Source organism: Euprymna scolopes, chromosome 29, assembly GCF_053919585.1.
Source record: "Euprymna scolopes isolate OS-2025 chromosome 29, ASM5391958v1, whole genome shotgun sequence".
In the NCBI taxonomy this organism is placed as follows: Eukaryota; Metazoa; Mollusca; class Cephalopoda; order Sepiida; family Sepiolidae; genus Euprymna; species Euprymna scolopes.
Genome location: NC_136510.1, coordinates 42,919,607 through 42,943,389, shown reverse-complemented (window position 1 = coordinate 42,943,389; position 23,783 = coordinate 42,919,607). Strand labels below are relative to the sequence as shown.

The 23,783-nt window shown below is 31.7% G+C and overlaps 1 protein-coding gene across 1 annotated transcript in view; it reads right to left on the bottom strand.

Annotated features, from left to right (window-relative positions):
* The window catches only part of LOC145252617 (phosphoribosyl pyrophosphate synthase-associated protein 2-like), a 105,499-nt gene that overhangs the window by 81,129 nt on the left and 587 nt on the right, over positions 1-23,783 (bottom strand). The window lies entirely within an intron of this gene.

Here is a 23,783-nt window from a genome sequence, read left to right as displayed (position 1 = left end):
TATGAAAATAGTGTTCATTGTATTTTAAATATAGAACCCAAATGAGATAAATTAATAAGTACTAATTAATATTCAGAAAGTAATATTGTGCTACATAGTTCAATACAAATAATAAAATCACATTGTAAAAGACAGTCTTGAATTTACTCCTTCAGCACCTCTTTTTTTTTTTCCCCTGTTTTTATTCAATTTTTTTTTTTTTTACATGGGGGTCACCACTTATCAAGGCCCGAAGGCCACTCACGGATAAGGGTTATTGCATGTACAGTAATCAATGAGATAGTGTTGTAGTAATCATTAGTATTGGGAGTTTTGATAGAGGGTCTTACTTAAGGGGGCGGTTTGTCAGGAGTTTGTTCATCTTGGACTTGAAGACGTCCAAGTTGTAGTCAGGTGGGAAACAGGCAAGCGGCAGAGAGTTCCACTGGTGTGCAGTTCTAAGAAAGAAGCTTTGCTCATGGAATCTACGTTTGGATTTAGGCATAGATAAAGAGCGGAGAAAATTATTGACAGTAGTTTCAGCCAGACGGGTGTTTCTCCTGAAAGATTGGCGAGGGGGGGGATGAGGGATTGGAGCTCAGACGAGCACCTGCCATGGAAATAACGATAAAACAAAGACAGGCTCGCAACGTCTCTTCTGTGGGAAGAGAAAAGGGCATCCTCCACTAAACCACGAAGTCTATTTTGTACTCTGTCAAGGTAGAATAGGCTGTTTTTAGCAGCTCCTGCCCAGATGTGGCAGCAGTACTCGATCCTTGGACGTACTTGGCTTTTATACAGATAGAGAATTGCATCAGTAGTGAGATATCTTTTGCTCAGAAGTGTCAGATTAGCCTTTTTAAAGCCAAATTTAATGAATTTGGCCCTTTTAAAGCAGTTTGGCCTTAAAAAAAATTATATTTAGCCTTTTTCATAGCATAACGTATAGACTAAGGAAGAAACAAGCACAGAATATCATATAGAATGAAAAATGGATACCAGTCAAACTTCTCACTATCATAATCTTCTTGACATGGCTTGTTGAACTTTGCTACCTTTTTTTTTTTTTTTTTTATTCTTTAAATGTTTGACTTTGAAAGTTTTCTCCGGTCTTGCTGGCATTGTAGAGCCGAGAACTGCAGAAAAATATAGCAATAGTAAAAGACTTATGTGCACATTTACCATGTATCTGAGATTTGAATGAGTCTAGCAGTAGTGTACATTTTAATTTTTTTTTTAAACTTACCCCTAGTTTGCTCTTTCTCTTCAAGAGCTCCTAAAATATAGTCTTCAAAAGTCATCTATTCAAAAATTCAAATAACATCAAAACTATTTCTGATAATAAAATTAATTTGCATTATTCACCTTGAGTGTTATACTTATGTTTTACCTTCAGGTGTATCTTATCAGACTTGGGAATTTGCACAGAATCTTGAATGGAACTCTTTATTTAATCCACAGGGGGTAGCATGTTCTTGTTCTGTAAGTCATGACCTAGTAATAGTTTTTATTCATAATTGTGTTCTTAGTTTTGGAGAACCTTCTCAAAAAAAAAAAAATAAATAAAATAAATAAATGAATAAAATAAATGAATAAAATAAAATAAATAAATAAAAATAAATAAATAAATAAATAAAAATAAATAAATAAAAATAAATAAATAAATAAAAATAAATAAATAAATAAAAATAATAAAAATAAATAAATAAAAATAAATAAATAAAAATAAATAAATAAAAATAAATAAATAAATAAAAATAAATAAATAAAAATAAATAAATAAATAAAAATAAATAAATAAAAATAAATAAATAAAAATAAATAAATAAAAATAAATAAATAAAAATAAATAAATAAAAATAAATAAATAAAAATAAATAAATAAAAATAAATAAATAAATAAATAAAAATAAATAAATAAAAATAAATAAATAAATAAAAATAAATAAATAAATAAAAATAAATAAATAAAAATAAATAAATAAATAAAAATAAATAAATAAATAAAAATAAATAAATAAGAAAGGTTGCTTAGAATCAAAGAATGCTTTAAATTCTATTGAGTACTTTATTTGTTACATCACAGATCTTTGTGGACAATTCTAATATGAATTTTCGGAGCCTTAAACCAATTCTTATTTGTTAAGATGCACAGATCCCCAAGTTCGACAAAATACACCCAAAAATCCGAACTTATATCAAGAGAAACATGCAAATAACACTCAAGACGAGAATAGTAGTCCAAATGATACAAGTAATATATATTATACATCCTCATCTAAAAAATTCAGAAACATAAAACTTGTACACTTAAAAAAGGGAAAAAAATATTTATTATTATACCATCTTATTTGACACCATCTTTTTTTTCAGCTTTACCTGGGTAATTGGATAGGGTAAAAAGGTCCATAACCATGCCTTCCATCCTTACCAGACTTTTTGCCTTATTTTTTTAAAAAAAACACAAGTAAAAAAATTAGTTTAGGAAGAAAACCCACAAATGATTGCTCAATTAAAGTCATTTATTGAAGACAAAAGTTTGCATATGACTCCGGAGATCAGGAAAATATGATGCAGTCATTTTGTGAGCTGTTTACCAAAATGTGTGGCAAGCAAGAGACATTAGGTTGAAGGTCATTCATATTTAATATATAATTTGTTCATTGTGTATAAGTGTTGCAATAGTTTTTATATAATTAGAGGATATGATTAAAGAAAATTAGAAGGTTCTATTTATAGACACTGGCGATAGGAACTGACCAATCAAATAGAGCGACCCTATGTTAGCAAACCGGAATCACTCAATAAAACATACTGGATATTTTAGAATTTTCACATAATTTTTTGTGTCCACATAAGAAGGAATCTTGCTCTTCATCTGCAAACTTTTACAGTTTAAAACTTATACAGATTAGCTACTCAGCAAAAACTCTTCTAAAATTTAACATTGCTTTCAATTCCAAAGTTTTATTATCAGAAATTCAGTTTTTATGTTATTAAAATTTTAAGATAGAGGATGATTCTATATATACCCCCCCCTCCTCCACCAAATGTTTTTTTTTTTTTTTTAGTAACAAATTATATCTCTTTGTCTCTGAGATTTGGGCAACGTTTTATTTGAATTAAATAAGACAGGAGTAATTAATTCTTAGAAGTTTTCTTTTTAAGACAATGTCTTTTTCGCTAGCACTAACTTTAGAAGTTAAGATCCTTGTCTTTGAAAACATCATCAGCTTTTCTTTGTATAACTTAACTTATCTCAAGTCTGCTTCCATTAAGACTTTTTTTTTTTGCTTAAATAATGAAACAGACTGATTCTTGCTATTCAAGAAATCTTGGAGAATATTTCTTTGAGAATATTATCCTTTTCAGGAAAAAGCCAAAAGAGGTGACTTGAAAAAACAAAACAAAAAAGAAACACAATCTGGAAAAAAAAAAAAAAAAAAAAAAAAGAAGCACAATCTGAACAATTTCTTTTTGTACTACATTTCATTGTGCATAAAACGACCTATTAATAATCAATCATACTTTTTTTTTTTTGTTTGCTTATATTTTTTCTATATTAGCAAACTATAAAAACAGAACAAAATTTTTCTTGTGGAGTTTTTTAGATGAAGATTAATAATTTGGATTATTCAAACTACAGGGCAAAACGATAAAGTTGTCGCCTTAGAAAAGACGACATGATTCCATGTCCATTTGATGAAAAACGATTTCTTTTTTTGTTGTTGTTGCAGATCATCTACTAGTTGGTCAGTTGTGTACAAATCCCAAAAGCGATATTAAATGAGCGAGATCGGAGATGTGTCGCTGTACAACTCATGCTCTCTACAGATCCAAGTTATGACAACAGGGCCATTGCCAGAAACCTCAAAATGCATCGCTGGATTGCCATGAATAACAGGAACGTGCTCAGTGCGATGGAAACAAAGTTTCCAGCCACATTTATAGTCTTTGGTGTGGTTTCAAGTGAAGGCTACATCATGCCACCTCACATCTTTTAAGTCAATACCAAAATGGATGTGCTGAAGAGTGTGGTGATCCCCTGGTGCGATCAGGTGGCTGCTCGCACACCCAGCATGTGTGAGCAGGATTTGGAACTGGCCCACAAGTCCAAAGGCACTCAGGCTTGGCTTCAGAAGGAACGTTAGGACTTTGTACCCCACTCTTACTGGCCCCCACCCCCGATCTGAACCTACTGGACTATTTTGTTTTGTCATATGTTGAGAACATCACCAATATGACCTCCCACAACACCAAAGCCAGCTTGATCGCCGCCATCTGCAGAGTAAACTAAAAATCACAGTGTGGCGCTAGGGGCCTCAAATCATTGGATTTTTCATGGGCAGTTCTTTTATGGGTCTTTAGCCGGTTAAAATTGTTTTTAAGAGGTCAAAATTGAAAAAAATTGTTAAACATTTTAGCACATTCATCTTAGTTAATTTTTAATTATTTTATCGGTTCATATGCGTGTCACGTTAGTACAGTAGTAATGTCACCATCTTTGAATGCTAGTTTCAGTTTCGATTCTAGCTGATGGCACCTAAATACTTTTTTTTTTTTACTTTTGAAATCATGACACTTTAATAATATATACAAAATCTGGACAATTAAAATATCATATTTAAGTGTATTTTACACCTGGCCAAAGCCCCCCCTCCCCACCTACTATATATTTAAGAAAAAAATTTGATTTGGGAATCTTAAATATGACAACTCCTAGAGTGAATGTGGTATAATGGTGATTGAGGATTCTAGTTAGTAATAGCTTAGACCAGGAGTGCACACACAATTTCAGCATGAGAGCTACTTATGACATGACTAAGTCTAAATGATCTACCACCTACTAAAAATGCAAAACATTTATAAATATATTGTAAACTATTTTTATATGACAGTATATGCAGGTGTACCTTGCATTACTGCATCAACCTATTACTTGCATTAGATGGAATCAGTCAGGGATACAAAGTGCGGAGAGCAGCTGCTAATAGCCAGTTTCAAGCTGACCTCCAGATGCTCATCAGTCATAATAGAGCGCGATTCAGACTTAATGATTTTTAGGTGAGAAAAACCTAAGTGGAGCCAAATAATGCAGTCAAGAGGATAACACATTTCCTGATGTTGGGGAACTTGTCTTCTGGGAGTAAAAGTTCCAGAATTGTCCATGATTTCTACATCACATATCAAAGTACTTGCAATAACCCTTATCCCTGAGTGGCTTCCGGGCCTTGATAAGTGGTGATCACTGTAAAAAAAAAAAAAAAAATCAGCTGAATGTCGGTTTATAGTGTTAAAATCTCATCCCTCATTCCAGAAGAGTTCAGGTGAAACAGTGTTGCAATTTTTGATGCGAGTGAAACAACCTCAGCATCTTCTGGGAAAGGGTAGCACATGAATATAGCGATTTGCTGGAGTAAGGCAAGGACTTGAAAAAAAAATCTTGAAAACGTTGAACCCTAACAGACAATTGCCAATTTTCTTTATATAGCGTGCATTATCAAGCGGTGCACATGACTGCTCTTGTGTCTCCAGCTCTGGAAGTTTACCAGTGCCAACATTTTTTTTCTCAATACCATGTGATCTACCCACAATGTCCCTGCGATTGACCAGTCGATAGTGAGCGGCATAATAGGCACCTCTGGCTTAGACAATTATAAGGTAAAGTGACAATGATGACCATAGACCCCACCCCCCATTTCTGAATGGCCTTGTGCCTAATTTATTTTTAAGGATTGTATAATTTTCGGAAATAAATAAATAGACGTTTTACTATCAACAATATATATATATATATATATATATATATATATATATATATATATATATATATATAAACAGATGTGACAATGCAAATTACAAATTTATAACAGAATATTAATTTATTAGAAATTCTTTAAAAAATAAATATGCAAATTAAGAGTACCTAAAGCTGTTTACAGATTACTATATATACAGTATTTCAAAATCATATGTCGTATCACAGAATTAACAGATATATATGCTTTCTTATTTATCAAAATACACCAAGAGTTTAGGATTATTGGTGGATCCACTCCTAAAAATTGAACTGAAAAAAATAATAAAGCACTTTTTTTTCATGGTGATCTTATTGTAGAAAATTATCAATAAAATGTTACAAAAAATAAACAAATAAATAAAATAAAAATAAATAAATAATTTGGATTTGATAAGAAATGAATCATCTTTCAGTGGAGACTGATGGCCACATTCCTTAAACCAGAATTATCAGACGTAGAATTCAAAGAGTTCTGGAAAGTTCCATATATCACAGAATATTCTTTTAATTTTTTATCTTGTAGATTGCATGCTTCAGTCAACCGAAGTTCTTTTGCAATTGGTCTTATAAAGTTATTTGGAACATTCTGCGAGTTGCAATAATAAGCACTCATTTCCAGCTTATCTTCAGTCATATTATCGGCAAAGCTGGCACTAGAAGTTGTCAAAGAGTCTGAATTCTCCGAGTTGGGTTCTGTTTTGGTTTGTAATGTCTTAACATTATTTTTAGATTTAGAATTAACTGAACTTAATTCTGACAAGGAATCCTGGTACCGCTGTTGTCGTTCTGAGACATCTACTTCTGATTGATTCTGTGTAGATGGATTGAATAGCATCTTTTCTTCAAAATCCGTGTCCACCGCGAGATTATCTTTAATTTGTTCTGCTGGTGAAGCAAAAATCTTAACTGAAGAAGCCTCAGAGTGTTCAGGAATCTCAGACTTTATTGATGCAGATGAACCAGCAGCCAAATGTGGGTCATTCAAGCAAAGTTTCCACCTTTGCACCTCAAAGTTTTCAAGTTCTTCATTTTGGTTGCTAGACATCAATGAAACGGATTGTTGTCTTTCCAAATATTGCGCAGCTGCATTATGTGGAGGTGAATGAACTGAAAGTTTTTCTGACGACGAGGGAAAGACAGTTTTATATTTTGAAGTCATAGTTGCTTTAGCACTTCCTAGCAAGATTTGATTCTGTTCCAAAGAATCTGAGGAACAGAATTGAGTTGTTGGTTCAGTTGAACATTGCATATGAGGATTAGAAGGATCGCTATTAAAATCACACTCAGTAATATCACCGTTTTTATTAACGGTGTGATCAGATTTTTTTTCCAACTGATCCTTTCTGCTTGACCCTAATTCAGAAAAGGAATTGTTTTGTATATTTTGAGAGTTACTTGACCCCACACGAACATTGGATGGTCTTTGAGGCATTTTTTGCAGTATAAGCTCTGCAGCATTGTCGCTAAGAAATTGATTCGGCATTGTCTGCTGCTCTTCTTTATGTGTTTGTATATGTTTACGTAAATTCTGATAGTTCAAAAAGTTTCTATTGCACAAATTGCAAAAATGTGTACCCCGGTTCACATTATGTATGCGCTGGTGTTTGACAAGATTACTCGAATCTGTAAATCGTTTCTTACAAACTGAACATGCGTATTGCTTGATGCCCAAATGTATTCGTAGGTGTTTCTTTAGATTGTCTGAACGAAGAAACGTCTTAGAGCAAAAGGTGCATCTGTGGTTTTTTATGCCGAGATGGATTTTACGGTGACGATTTAGCTGTGAGGACCGAGCAAAAGATTTTTGGCAATAACTGCACGTAAGTACCAAAGAGTTATTCTTTGGACTCCTTACTATCTTTCGGGGTGAGAAACATTGATTTTTTGCATTTTCTGAACGGCGTCTTTCTGTCCAGAAATCAGCTTCGATTGATTTTCTTTCTAAATGGACTGGAGAATTGTGTGGAAAGCAGCTATTGAAGCCATTTTTTATGGGTCTGTGTTTGTGAGAATTCTTTAGAGAAAAATTATTGAAAAATTTCTTAAGGAATTTTAAATGTTCTCTAAATTCAGATATAGAATGAAAATGTTTTCTACAGTTCTTGCAGCAAATTTGACTCGATTGCATATCGAATTCTGATAAAGCGGATGACAAATTAAAATCTTGTGTCCAAGAACTGTTATTAAAGGCATTCTTAGCACATCTGTAAGCATCGAAGACAGATACATTAAAAGAGAAATCCTCGGTAGGGTCAGAAATATCTTCACCCAAATTCCGTTTTTGGGAATCAGATAAAGTAGATGGCATTTGCGAATTTCCTGAAATGATTCCATCACCAAGAGGTTCTGCTTGTGATAGAATACTTAAACCCGAGTCAAAGATTTCTGATATTTGACTGCTGTCTAAAACTGATTTTGCTAACATTTCTTGATTTGCATCAGAAGTTGTTTTATCTCGAGAGAAAATGTTAGAATCGGTAAGACTCTGAGATGAGTCTACAAGATTGTTTTTCATTGTTCTCAATGGCAATATGCCATTGCGTGAAAGACTAGAGTCTACAAGAGGCAGGAGTGAAGATTTGTACACTGGTAGTTGTTGTTCAGGAGATTGATCTTCAATCTTGGGAAATATAACCTCTTGTTTTACTGTAGTAAGAGAAGGAAAATCATTGGAGTTAGAGGAGAGATTTTTGGACCTTGAGTTATTCTCAGTTTGTTCTTCAGGAATTTTACCATTTTCCTCATTATTATCATCTTCATCCCCATATTCATTAATAACTTCTTTGTCCATCCAATTTATTTTACACGTTTCTTTGTGTTGGTTGAGCAGCACACCGCAAGCAAATATTTTGCCGCAGTTTTTGCATAATGTCAGATCCATATGAGAAAGTAGTTCAGTTTGCTGCGTAAAAACCCGTTCGCAATATCTACAAGTCAACTGCTCTGCAGGTGACGTTTTTATAGATTCTGTATTTATACAATCCCATTTTTGGGGCATCTGGATGCTGTCATTGACATGAATTTTAAGATGTTTAAGAAGAGAAGGATATGACAAAAACTCTTCCGGACATAAAAGACATTGCAAAAGTGATACATCTTGATTGATATTAATGGAATTATCCAAGAAGGCTTGTTCTGGTAGAAAGTCGGAAAAATTTGGTAGATCATTGTGATTTGTTAGTTTTTCGATTTTTATCGCAGATGGAGTTGATTGCTTTTCCAGAACTAAACACGGTGGGGATTTTTGGGGAAGAAGCTGGAATTGCTTAAGAAGAAGAGACATATCGTCTTGCATGCCCGATGAAAGGTCTTTGATAGGATCGATTGTTTCTTTGGCATTTCCAGATGTGAAAACGGTAAATGGTTTCCGATAGTTTATCGGGGATATATGATCAGAACGGAAAGTGTCTGTTTCCTCCAGAAAAATTTTGTCTGGAGGTGGATTTTCATTTCTTTTGAATAATCGTAAAGGAGATGAAAGTTTTGGAATCTGCTGCAAAGATTCCGTCATCTTTGAGTAGTTTTGATCCATACAAGATAAATCATCAGACGCTTCAGTTTTAACCAATGATGTATTTATAACGAACTGCATCTTATCATGTTCTTGCATGTGTCTCTGAAGAGCGACTAACCCTGCAAAATGCCGGTGACAAAACTTGCACCGGTGACGCCCTTCCCCCGTGTGCGTCCTTACATGTTTTGTTAAATTACTCCCATCAGTGAAACCCCGGCTACAGAACTGGCAGAGAAACTTTTCCCCTGTGTGAATGCGGATATGTTTTTTAAGATTGTCTGAGCGTAGGAACGCCTTGCCACAGTATGGGCATTTGTGCTGTCGGATATCTGAATGGATCTTGATATGACGCGTCAAGTGGTTCTTTTTTTTAAATGTCTTGTGGCACAAAGAGCACACGTACGGCCTCAGTAGTTGAGAAAGCAAGTGCTGTGGCAGGACTGACTGGTTTGGAGACATCATCTCTGATTTAAGAACTTTGACTGCATAAACACTTTGACACTAGTTTTGTTTTAATATCACAAGAACGTTTATTCTTATTACCTGAATTGGCAAAATTAATATTTTTTTGATGGCTGGTTAAGTTAAAAGTTTTATTTCTATTTTAAAGTAGAATCTAATCCTGAGAGTTACAAAAAAAAAAAAAAAAAAAAAAAAAAAAAAAAAAAAAAAAATTAGAGAGGGGCAGTTAAAATTTAAAACGAGACATTGACCAGCCAAAATAAATCAATTTTAGATATTGACATTACAACTATTTCAAAATAACTGCTCCCAGGATGCACTGAAGTCATTTTAATTTGTAAGTTTTGTTTGCAGTTTTTTTTTTGTTTTTTTTTTCAACTTAAACAGCAGAAAAAAAAATAAATTTAGTTTTAAGGGAGACAACTCTTTCTTTTTTCAGTTAGAAATGTTAAATGATTTTCTGGGTGATTAGTCAAAAATATTTTATAATCTAGGTTTAAGCCAGACTATGCTATTTAAAAAAACTTTATTGTCGTGAAGTATGTTGTCATATTATGAACAACATGGTGAAACAATAAAAAAATAAAAATTTACTATTCAGAAACAAAGCTGACTATTTGTGTCTGATTTTGAAAATCAGAGAAGATAACTTGATGATAAGATGGATTTTAAAGCTTTTTTACCATTTATTCAAAGATTTACAGCAAAAATCACACAAAATAAAAATATCTGTCTATCAGTACAATTTTTATCAGCTTCATTTGGACAATGTCAATTCTCGTGCTGGTTTTTATATTGATGTAAATTGAAACGTTTTCTTAGAAAACATATTTACTAAAATTTATCTCCCTTTATTAATAATTTTTTATATCACATTTTTCAGTGTTAATCAGGAAAAATGCTACTTAATGTTTTAAACGTTAAAACAATTTTTTCTTAGCAAAAAACAAAAAAACAAAAAAAAAACACTGTTCTAAAATTTAGTACATCAGAACACATTTACTTTAAGCTATTATCTTAAAACAACCACCAAAACAAAGACCAACAACTTTTTAAAGTTGGTGAAAAAGCAAGGAAGCTGAAATCAGTTATAATTCTATTTTTTTTTTATTTTAGTTTCAATAATATTGTTGGTCAAGATTTGGAGTTCTAATTTGTTAAATGAAAACGTCAACGATCATAAATCGATATCTTATTTATTTATTTTCTAAATTTTTCAAAATTTAGAGAATTTAATTTGCTAAAATAACAGTAAAAATACTATCCTTAGGAGACAAATTTACAAAAATTAATTCACTTTTTTTTTTTTTTTATCTATTTAAAAATTGTCTGGCGTCATTCAAAAAAGAACAAACTTTTGTCCCAAATAAATTAATGGTTGTGTTTTTATGTAAAATAAAACAATGTTTTAAAATCTCCTTCATTCAAAATAAATATTTTAAAGTGTCACCTGTTCAAAAATTAATATTTATGGTGTTATCTGTCCAAAATAAATTACTATTCTAAAGTGTCTATTATCAAAAATAAATGAACATTTTCAAATATTTTCTTTCAGAAATACATAAATATTTTTAAATATCTTGTGTAAAAAATTAATTGTTTTTAAGTGTCAAAAAATGAATTAATATTTCATTGTGTCCTCTCTCAAAAAATAGTTTAATATTTTAATCATATTGGTTATTAACATTTACATGATAGTATGATGATAAATGTAAATATCTACACTAAATATACTGATACGTTCAATGAGCATTTTTATAATTGAAATCGCTCCAGACAAGGTACGAAGCCACTTGATGTAAGAAGCTAAAAAAAAGTTAAAAACTAACCAATGATAAATGTTATATGGATAGATTCTAACCAAACAAACAGCAATTCTTCTCCCTTTGTCAGAAACATTGCTCATAAAATGTGAGGATTAAAGGATAAAATAAAAGAAAATATTATCATGAAGCAGGACATATTTTGAGGATATTTTTTAGAAAATTTTAAATGACCAAAAATATTTATCCATTTTAATTGCTAAAAAAAAAAAAAAAAAAAAAAAATCACATTTATTTTTATCATTAAAAAAAAATCTATGAACATTTATAAAGAAAATTAATACTTTTCTAATTGCTATCTAGTGTCAAAGTTTCTTGATTTTAAAGCAGAATCACATTTTGAAGGAAAAAGAAAATTAATTAGAGGTGGGGAACAGTCAAAATTTAGAACCAGAATTGGATGAACATTCTGGTTCACACTTCATCTCGTCCAATGGCGACCTTGAAGGATGTTCCAAGTGGCATTTCATGAATCTGAATTAAAAAGAAAATATGGACAATTACAAAAAGAGTAAATTTTTATAATCTCTATTTCTACATTAATAAAATGATGTGTCTGTGCATGTGTGTTTTTCGTCTCTGCGTAACTTACACATTATTTACTACTCACGGGGAAAGGGGCAGCCTTGTGCAGTTATAAAATATGCTTGAATACGTAATAATTCATGCAAATTTCATATTTATTATTACACAGCCAATTCTCTATTAAATATTATATTGTACCTAATATATAGTACCAATTTCAAAAATTAGAAAAAATGACTTGGGTACTATCAGCTAGAATCGAAACCAAAACATTTAGCGCTCCAGTTGAGTCTCCTATTGATGTAGCTATTGAAAGATAGATAAGAAAAATTTTAAATTAAACCACTTCAAGCTATGTATAAATTTGTGCATGTGCCAAAGCAATAGAAATATACCGGCAAGTCGAAATGAACAGTTTTCATTCCAACTTGCCAATATATTTCTGTATTATTTATCCATCCAAACAAAAATTTAACTCTATAAATCATCCTGGGTGTATGATTACTATTTTCTAATTATTTCAGTGTTATGTAACGAGTAGTTTAAGATTTTATCAGTTAAATATTTTCACATATACATACATCCGTTTTATTTATATAAATTAATGAATTATTTATTAAAAAAAAAAATGCAATAGTGTAAAGTATTTAAAGCAATTAAAAAAAAAAAAAAAAATTTATGAGACTAAATCCACCAGAATGCAATGCATTTTGGTTTCTTTGCAAACACGTCAACCATTTTAATCTTTTGTTAAAAATCAAAAAAACAAGCTGAGCATGTGGTGTTCCTCACCATGAGTGAAAAATTTACTTTCACCATGACTAATGTTTGTGCAAATTTTTTTTAAAAATCCAAGGCGTGGTTATTGAGAAAAGTGCAAACAGATGAACGGAAGTGAATTATTAGGCCTAATCCCTCCTTGTCGGGGAGGGAGGGGCCAAAAACATAAATTGGGTTGGCCAAAACAGTTTGTTCGTTTTTTGAACATCATCTTTTCAGCCTACTAAACATCATTTTATATCCTATTCTTCAAATCCTGTATTTGACGAGACGAGTATGTTGACGCTAGTATGTAATAAGCCTCTGAGCAGAAAACTTCTTACATTTTTGTTTGTATTTCAGGCTCGAAATATAAAAATCAATCGACATCTGATGCCCCCACTTTTTTTTTTTACTACAAAATAGGGAAAAAAAAATCTACAGAAAAATCTGCATAAATCAGCATACACATATATGCCATGTGCCAGAAATGGTTTGCTGGATTTTGAAAAGGAAATTATTTTAGTGAGAGATTCTCCTTGCTTTGGCCGACCAAAAAGATGATTGACAAATGTAAACCATAGTTGAACAAGATTGATGTTTGGTAACCAGAATATTGTAAATATTCAAGATTTCCAAATTGAACATGGAAAATGAACTGCACAAAGTCTTATGTTTCTTAACTTGATGTTGAGGTTTCCCATGAATTAAAAAAACAACAAAAAAAAACAAAAAAAAAAAACACACACACATTAACTTTTGCCCAACCCATTATACTAGAATTTATGCTCCCCTCTCCTCGCTTCTTCCTCATTGAGGAGTCATTTCATTAACCCTTTCAGCTGGCAGAATTTTTGGTCTCTGCTGCTTCAGGGGTCACACATGAGGTGGCTTATAAAAACACTCGCATGAATGTGCTCTCTCTTTTTCACCCTCCCTTTTTTGGGTCCTGCAGCAGGATGCAGCTGAGGCTAGGTGACACATGCCCAAGACTGCAGTCACTGAGACCCAGCCTCCTTCCCACCATTACTGACTAGAACTGAAGACTATTTGCGACAACAAACCGGAGATGCAATTTACAAGGAGCCAGAATTGAGGGACGCACACGTGTCACCTGTTATTCAAATAAGTCAGACAAGTTCTTACGAAGCACATTTTTCGCAAATCTTTTTTGCACAATTAACTTTTTCTTGTATCATCCATTTTTTTCACCCAGTAAAATTGCTTTAAATATTTTACACACTTGCCATGTTCCTTCTCGCAAACCAGCTTTCATCATATGTTACTGCATTCTCACGTGCAAGAATGGAACTTTTTCCCAGGGTAAAATTAATCCCAATAATTTCATATAGACTTCAAAGCATTTAAACTGTCAAATAGAAAGCCATTTAAACCGACCTAAAAAAAATTTTCAGCAAATCCTCATGTGTTAAGAAACAAAGTTTTAAAACAAAAAAATTACAATTGATAATTTTATAAATAGACTAGTTTGTACTCATTTCTTGAGTAATGTTGGTACAACACCTGAATATATCAATTTTGATTTTTATGTAGCTTCTACTGCTAGCATGATGAAAAATATTTGAAATTTAGTAGAAAAAAAAAAAAGTATGCTACTTAATATTTGCATTAGAGAGCAAGTAACTACTATGAATTTACATACTGTTTTTATTAACAAAAATGTGAACTAATGCTAAATACCCTTTATTTAGAAATGCATACAATGTCATCAATCATGCAAAAAAAGTAATGTTCTAAGTTTGTTTAATTTTCGATTTTTTTAAGTGATTACCAAAAATTCTCGTGCAATGCTTATGGCAGCCATGTTTTTTTTTTTTTTTTTTTTAGAGACTGAACAGAGTAAACACGGGTTTGTTTTGAACCAAAATAAAAGCTTTAAAATAAGTTAAAACAAATAAAGTTATTCAGGTAGGTAGAAGAGTAACTTATCTTGCCTTTGATAATATTTGTTCCATATTTTTTTTTTTTTTTTTTTTTTTTTTTTAAAAATCACAATTTTTTTTCTTCAGTACAGTTAAAAATATCCGGGAAAAGATTTTGTTTTACAAAAAATCCCACAGGGCAAGTAGAAACAATTGCGAATATTTCCTTATGGGGGCGGGGGAACATAGGAGGATATAGGTTATTCCCTAAAAAATAAACTGACTTTTAAAATAGTTCCAATGAGATTTATTTTCACGAAGAATAAAATGGTAAAATACAATATAAAAATAATAAGTACTCAAGATTTCATACAAATAATGATTTTCCAGATCAAATCCTATTCATGTAATACTGCTTATAAAAAGAAATAACACAAAATCTTTATGTACTTACTTGTTAGGTTAAAAGAAAAGACAGTACCCCCAGCCCCAAATAAAAAATTATGCAAATTCATCTAGTGATTTTTTTTTTTTTTTTTTTAAAGTAAAATCTAAATTTATTTGTGGAAGCTGTCGCCAGCCATTTTAGACTTTATTAAGATCAATGAACAAACTCAAACTTTAATTCAAGCAAAGCAAATGTTCATAAAACTACACACCCTCTCCATGTTAAAAATAGTTTTCTAAATTTGCATGCGCTGTGAGCACCTGTTACTAAAAAGGAATCAGGGAAACCAATGTCAGACAATAGAATGAAACAACTTAAAAAAAAAAAAAATAGCACTGATTCTTCCAAAAATGCTTCAGTGTCCATTTTGTAATAAAGCACTTTTTTTTTTTGGCACTTATGTTACCGTGCTGAAATAACATTTTGAAAACTATTCTTAACATGGGGAGGGTGTTTTGTAATTATTCTGTACTTCCACCGAATAATTTAATAAAAAAAGATATTGTGAACTTGAAAATACCATTTAAAAAATAGCATGGTAACATAACTGCATAAGTACCTTTTTTTTTTTAACTAATCGGTCACCACTTAGCAAGGCTAAAAGCCACTTAAGAATAAAAGTTAATTAGTTGGATTGAGAGTTGGGTAAATACACAGTTTAGTGGCCTGGACATAATGCAATAAAAGAGATGTACAGGCGATAAATATCGTTTTATCTTGTTGCCATTTAACCATTTAGAATTAGAATCTCTTTAGTGTTGTAATGTTGAAATAATCGTTAACTTCCATTTGTACGAAAACGGCACGTTTTATGTGATTATTTTAGAATAAGTACACATTTCAAGCGTGTTCTTTTACAAGCGTAACACTAAATGGATTTTAACTCATTAATATTCATACTGATGCAGAATATGAACCGTGATAAGATGAGTTAAATTCAATTTTTATGGTATCTTTTGTTTATTTAATTGTTAGGTGAAAATACAGAATAGTTTTTTTTTTTTTTTTTTTTAAAAGCCCTCCATATGTTAGGAATGATTTATACCCAATGAGGTTAATATTTCAGCACAGTCCATAAACTGCATTATATCCGGGTTACACTGTAGTCTAATTTGGGATCAGAGAAAATCTCTCTTATACCCGGGGTTTCTTATATTAGTCTCTTATATCCGGGTTACTGTCAAAACAGCAAGATAAAGCAATATTCATTGCTTGTACATAATTTTTTTTTTAATAGCATTATGTTCAGGCCATTAAACTGCGGTTTTATCAAGAGTTGAATGATTACAGATACTATGAGATGATTGAAAATCTCTATATACCACCCACTCAAGACAACAGCTGATCCAATTCTGTCCCTTTGTCAGAAACATCACTCATGGAATGTGAGAACTAAAGGATGAAATAGGGAGGAAACGAGAGATACAAGGTTGCTGAAAGTAAAACTAGAGTTAAATTCTTTCTACTTTACAAAGTGAAGTGACCTCCTCCCTCTCCATTCGATATAAAATCGTGCACTAAACAGGGTATTCGACAATAAATTGGGGGCCCTCTTGCAGTTTAGATAAACCAAAATATGAAGGAAATAATGGGGCCATATTTGGAGGTACACCACCTGTAAGAATATCATTTGATTAACTATTGAAATTGACACAATTATTGTAAGAGAATTTAAAAATTAAAATGAAACAAGATTGAAATTGACATAATATCAAATTGAAACAATATTAGAAAACAACATTTTTTATTAAATGATTTTTATTAAACACAGAATTTTTTCATCAAATGATTTTTATTAAATCCAGAATTTTTTCATCAAATGATTTTTATTAAATCCAGAATTTTTTCATCAAATGATTTTTATTAAATACAGAATTTTTTCATCAAATGATCTTTATTAAATACAGAAGCAAACAAATGATATTGTCAAACTCCATCCTCAGTATCTTGTTTCTTATTTTTTATTGCCATGTTGTAAAGTTGGAGGAAGAAAAGTCAGAAATAAAGTTCCGCGCATTGTCTCTCAGCGGTTGTATTTTGAAATGTCGGGAACGGTGTGTTGGCAATGCGAGATTAACATCAAAGGGTGTGAGTTCTGTTATAGTTTATTTTCATAAAATTGGGTTGTAATTTGGCTTTCAAACACACTTGATGCGTATTTTATTTTATTCAAATTAAATCAACGTTTCTTTATGGAACTTACATCCCTGACGTTAATCTTGCATCGCCAACGCACCGTTTCCGACATTTCAAAATACAATCGCTGAGAGACAACGCACGAATCTTTATTACTGACTTTTCTTCCTCCAATTTTATAGCATGGAAAGAAGAAAATAAAAGAAAAACAAAATACTGAGGATGGAGTTTGACTCCGAAATATATTTAAATTATAAATTTCAAACAAGTAAAATATTCGTTTTTCGTAAAATTGTGTTGGAATTTGGCTTTAAAGCGAACTCGATGCTTATTTTATTTTATTCAATTATAAAATAATTAGACAATAATTGTAATAGAAATCTCACAAACAATCTCGTGTTTGCTTAGCCTCTAAAATGCCAGCAGAAAATGTAGAAAAGAAAAAACAAGCATAATTTTGAAGGTCGCTCATTGGTGAACGTGCGTCATTAATTTGCATATGTGCACAATTAGTAACTGTTAAATGGGATGAATTCTAAAGCAGGGTTGAGTGGAGCTTTTGTTGGGCAGATTAGAACGAGAGCGAGAACGGTGGAAGATAATATCGAATCCATGAGGATTTGTTGCAAGTTGAGAGAAGAAAAGAAAAAAGACTTTCGTGCGTTGTATCGACAAGAGGACGGTTTGACACTACTAGTTTTTTTTTTTCTTTTCATTTTATTATAATTAAATTTTTCAACAATAATTTCATTTTAATTTTAAAATTATGTTACAATAATTATGTCAATTTCAATAACCAATAAAATGACATTCTTACAGGCGGTGTATCCCCAAATAGGTTCCAGTATTTTCCTCATACTTTTGGTTTATCTAATAGAATAGGGTACTTCTGCATTTATAAACCCGTAACTTCCACAAAGTTACTCGGGCATACCCAGCAGATGACGGGAAGAACCGAAAATAGTCGGCAAATAGTTTTCTGGATATTAAGACATTCTTTTTTTTTTCCAATGTATTACTTAATGAATTTCTGTGCTCGTCGCGATTCTCAACATGGGAAGAAGGTAGTGGTTATAACAATTTGTGTGTTTTTTTTTTAATAAGGTTCACCTGGCTGTTTTTGGTTATTGCCGTCATCTACCAGTCGCACCCGAATGACTTTGTGGAATTCACAGATTCATAAATACACCATAAATTGCAGTGGTTTTGTAAATTAAATATTTTTTTATCGACAAAATAAATAAAAGTACGGCTATTTTTCGTGCTTGTTAAAATACAGTCAACAGATCGATTTTTAAAAAAAATATGCTGTTTTAAGCAAAACCAATATTACATGCTTAATTGTTATGCTGAAAATAGTAATATATCCAAAAATTACGAAAAATCATCAAGTAGAAATTTATTTCTAGTTAAAAGTAATTAAAAGTAACGTTTAGGGAAAATTTGGTAAAAACGCATTTTTCTTAGATATTATAAAATAGGCAATAACAGGGGACATTAGTCCGAAAGGAATATTTTAAATTACCTGTGTCATGGCTGCAATATTTGTTGTCTATAGCTAATAGACTTCTTTTGGTATTTTACTTTAAGGCCTGTCTCACAATAGTAGAATATGGTAACCATTTCCATTGCAAATTTACCATCTGCATGGTACTGACCCATGAACCCTGGGACTATTTTTCGCCATTTCGCAGCCTTCGTTTACACTATGCGCGGTAACAGACACAAAGGCCGTGAAATGTGCACTCGCATAACAAACTGCCTTCTCACATAGCATAGTAATCGTTGGCAAACAATTCAAAAATAGGTGAAAAACAAGTAGTTTTCCAGATATTAAGACATGTAATTCTATATGTTATCAGTGGTGGCCATTTCTGTACCATTTCTGTTCTGTAATATATGGAAAACGACTTGTTTGAGGCAAAAATATGTGCGCGCTTGCACATATAGAAATGGTCACCACTGATAACATATAGAATTACATGGCTGGCGAAAGAACTGACCCATTAAATTATTGCCCAATTAGCCTCCTTCCTCTTTTTGCCAAAATATTTGAGTCCTTAATTAATCAAGCTCTAGCCCACCACCTTACAGCTGCTAAACTTCTGTCTGACCACCAATATCGATTTAAGCAAGCCTGTCCTACTGCAGATATTCTAACTAATCTCTGAACTTTTATACCAAGCACTGGATAAGGCAGGGGAGGTGAGGGCAGTAGTCCTAGATATATCTAAGGCTTTTGACAGGGTATGGCATAATAGTCTTTTCATGAAAATAAAATCCTATAGTATTACTGGACGAATGCTTAGGATAATTAAATTCTTTTTAAATGAAAGAAGAATCCAGGTTGTCCTCGATGGGTGTACATCCAAAACATTTGATATAAATGCAGGTGTACCTTACGGATCGATCTTTGGACTTTTGTTGTTTCTGATATTCATAAATCACTTGCCTGATAAAATTGTCTCTGAGATGGGTATATTTGCTGACGACACCACGCGCTATAGCAGGCACATAGGTAAAACTAATGAGCACATATCTAAAGTAATGGTGGAAACCCTAGAGGAAGACCTGTCTGTAGTAGAATGGAGCCAAAAATGGATGGTAACGTTCAACGCTGCCAAGATAAAGCTCGTTTCCTTTAATAATTACATGAAACCTTACCAACCACCAACAGCTAAAGATACATTACCTGAAAGTACTTCGTTCAAGCTCCTTGGCTTAATGTTCACAGGAAACATGAGTTGGAATAGACACATCGAGATCATTGCCAAGGCTGCTGCGAAGAAGGTGGACTCTCTCTAATGTGCTAGAAAGTTACTTACACCTGAAAGTATCCTGTACCTCAACAAAGCCATCATTCGCCCATGTATGGAGTACTGCTGCCACATTTGGGCTGGTGCATTTGCTACTAGTCTCTCGCTCCTGGACAAGGTCTAAAAGAGAGTCGCTAACTTGATAGGTCCCAAACCGTCATCTAAGCTTCAGCTCCTGACCCAATGGTGGATGCTCTGACAAACTACAAGCCCTTGTGTCCCCTCAACGAAAATAACCCAGAGAAACCCGACAATCAGCAAAGTCCCACCCCTACACAAAGATCCCTAGATGTAGGAATGCCTTCTACTCTAATAGCTTCTTCTCCAAAACTGCTGGACTTTGCTAGATGTTGGAATTCTCCTCTGGTTTCCTGCTTCCCCAACTGTACTGACATGCAGAAGTTCAAGTGTAATGTGAACAGACATCTTGCTGCTAAACTCTCTACATAGTACCCCTGCAACTTAAGTCCCTGATAGTAGGCCATTACATCAAAGTAGCAATGTGCCTTGTTTGGGGTGAAATAGTAATAATAATAAAATAAAAAATAACATAAGGAATTACTGAACAACTTTTGGTTTTACCAGAAGGATAAAACCTTGAAGTTTAATATGTTAAAAGCAGAATAATACTTTTCTATCATTTTTAATAGAATTTTAAGTTTTAAATTTAAAAAAAAAAAGCATTTGACTCAGTTTTTGCCAAGTGTAAATAAAACATTTTTTTTTAAAGGTGTTCAAATCAATTAAGCTAACTTTTTTATGCCTAAATAAAATTTACTATGATTAGTTATAAGAATATGAGAATATAATTAACTTATATTTAAATAAATTCAAATAATTCAATTATTTAGCATGATCTGAGACATTTTAGAAACCATCTGCTTACCGCCAACATCTTGGATTTTAGGTATGGGAACCCAGTCGCGTCTAAATATTTAAGCATTTTCATGAATTTTAATGTCAATAGACAGGCAAATAATTTTTTTTTAAAATAATTGAATTAAATTATAATTACAAACGGCATTTATGGTGAAATATGTTATTTTTAACTTTATAATGTTTTTCTTCATAATAATTGATCGATCAAGCTTTAAACTTTTCCTAAAATTCCTAAATTAAAAGTAAAGAAAATTGCTGCTTTTATATTTTTACATCAAACATAAATTTTTGGCATTATATTTCTCAGTTTTAATATCACTTTTAGTTAGTTTTTGATTTCATGATAAAAATCATTTTTCCTTTCTTATTTTCTAATTAATAATAACAAATGAGCCACACTCTTTTTCCATAAACTAGATCATACTGTATTTTCCCCAGTTCTTTATTGCATAAATCAAGTTGACAAAGACTTTCATTAGAATTTAGTGGCCCTTAAAGGGCCGTTTTTAGTAACCTTCTGTGGAATGCAACTTGTTGGGATGTCACAATCATCACCTACGGAAATCCATGCCTTCATAGTTATAATTAATTTTCAAAATGGGAGATAACAACTTTTTGTAAACCGTAACGGGCTACCGTAGCTTGAAGAAAAAACAAAAAACGTAATATGCAGATACAATTAATACTTATAATTTCACACCTTGTTTTTTTTAATTTTTTTTTTTTGTATCGATTCTTTGAAGCATTCTGGTACGTGGAAAGTTTACACATTCTAAAATAAAAATTTTAATTTATTTTTAAAGACTTAAACGTATGCCTATTTTAGCATTTTCGTAAAAAAACTTTTTTTTTTATCCTCATCTGATAGATAATTATTGATAACATATTCAATGAATCTGTTCGAACATTTTTTTTTTTTTTTGTAGCGAGTTCGGATATTTATATCCTGGCCCGCAACAAATCACGCACTTCAAAACACAAAAGATAAAAAAATAAACACATTCAAATTTCGAATTTCAATCTTCGATATCGAAGGCACCCTGTGAAATTATTATTTTTTTTCTACACTCGTTCACCCTCCTACCACAAAATAAGTGTGTGCTTAATCGATCGCTGGGACTTTAAGAGGTCGAACAGGAGACAAATAAGAAAGGGGAGGGGTATGAAGTCCCCAAAATATATTTACACAACGAATATGAAAAAAAGTTACCCAGATATAAAGTGCATTCGTTACTTATCATTTGGTGAAAATTTTATATTGATTAGGTAATCACCTGATTTTTGGTAGATTTTTAAAGACAGGCTGTTACGAAGATCAAAAACACTCCATAAATTTGGCGGTCACAACCGGTAAACAAACAAAAATATGCTCTCTCACTAGATGGCCAGAAAGTGGGTGCTCATTTTAAATTAAATTTACATGGAAATGTGATCATCCATGGCCTACTTATATATAAGTAGGCCATGGATCATCCCCTTTTTGAAAAAAGGGATTTATTCATATCATTAAAACTATTTCTCTACGACAGAAACGGTTAGCAGATTCGTTTTTAGCACACGGAAATCTAGAAATATATATATATATATATATATATATATATATATATATATATATTCGATACAAACGTGAGACTGACTTTAAAGTAAAATTTTAACCTTTATTATTTTTTTTAACTAAAACACAATAGCAGTTGTTCTACTCGGTGAATGTTCGTAATTTTTTAATACATTACTATTTTCGACATATCAATTAAGTGCGTGATATTGTGTTTGCTTAAAACGATATTTAAAAAAATCGATTTGTCGACTATAGCTTAACAGTGCTGTCTGTCTGTGTCACTAAAAAAGAAGGGTTTCCATGGTAACCTATAAATAACACAAGCAGATGTAACAAAACCGATCATTTTCAAATTGTTCATTGCTTAAAAAAATAAATAAAAACAAATAACTATTACTAAAGACTAGAAAAAATGAATTGCAATTTATTAAAAATTATTTTTTATGTATGTTAAAAAAAAAAAAGAAAAAGTTTTTTTTTCTGATAAAAAATTATTAATTAGCTTTTTTAAAAAGTATTTGATACATTTTTAATGAATGGATATCCAGAGGATTTCAGTACTTAGGGAGTCAGTCCTGGAAATGACCGAATCTTCTTTTGTTCTTTCTTTTTTTTTTTTTTTTTAAAAGGACTTTTTTCAACTTTATATGCTAAATAATTTTTTTTTTTTTTAAATTCTAATCTAACCTTTCGTATGCTTAATGTCGGCTGTCATTTCACATACTTTTGGTGACTTTCAAATTAGAAAATGCTTCGGCTATTTCCGTGATTTAAGATTCTCAGTCAATATTGGGGACTGATTCTGTAAATATTGAAATCCTCCTATACCTATTTTTGTCTCTTGTTCTTATTTCTGTAAAACTGTCAGACAATGTTTCTCGTCTCTACGTTACTTTGATAATCGAAGACGTATTGAAAAGAAGAGAAAACTAAAACGGTTTTGGCATTCCTACAGAATTTAAACAGAATGTTTTTTAGAATCCACCTTAATTCAGATTTTCGTTTGTTTTTTTTTTTTTTTGGTTACAATTCTGTAGAAGCACCAGATTTTTTTTAAAAGGATTCTATATAAATAAAAATTGATATCCAAACTTTTTGTCGAACAACACAGGTAGATGCAGTTGCAGTTTGTATTATAATTTTTGGTATTTATGCAGAATACGAACAGTGGTATTTTTCCTAAATAGTAGTTTCAAGCTTA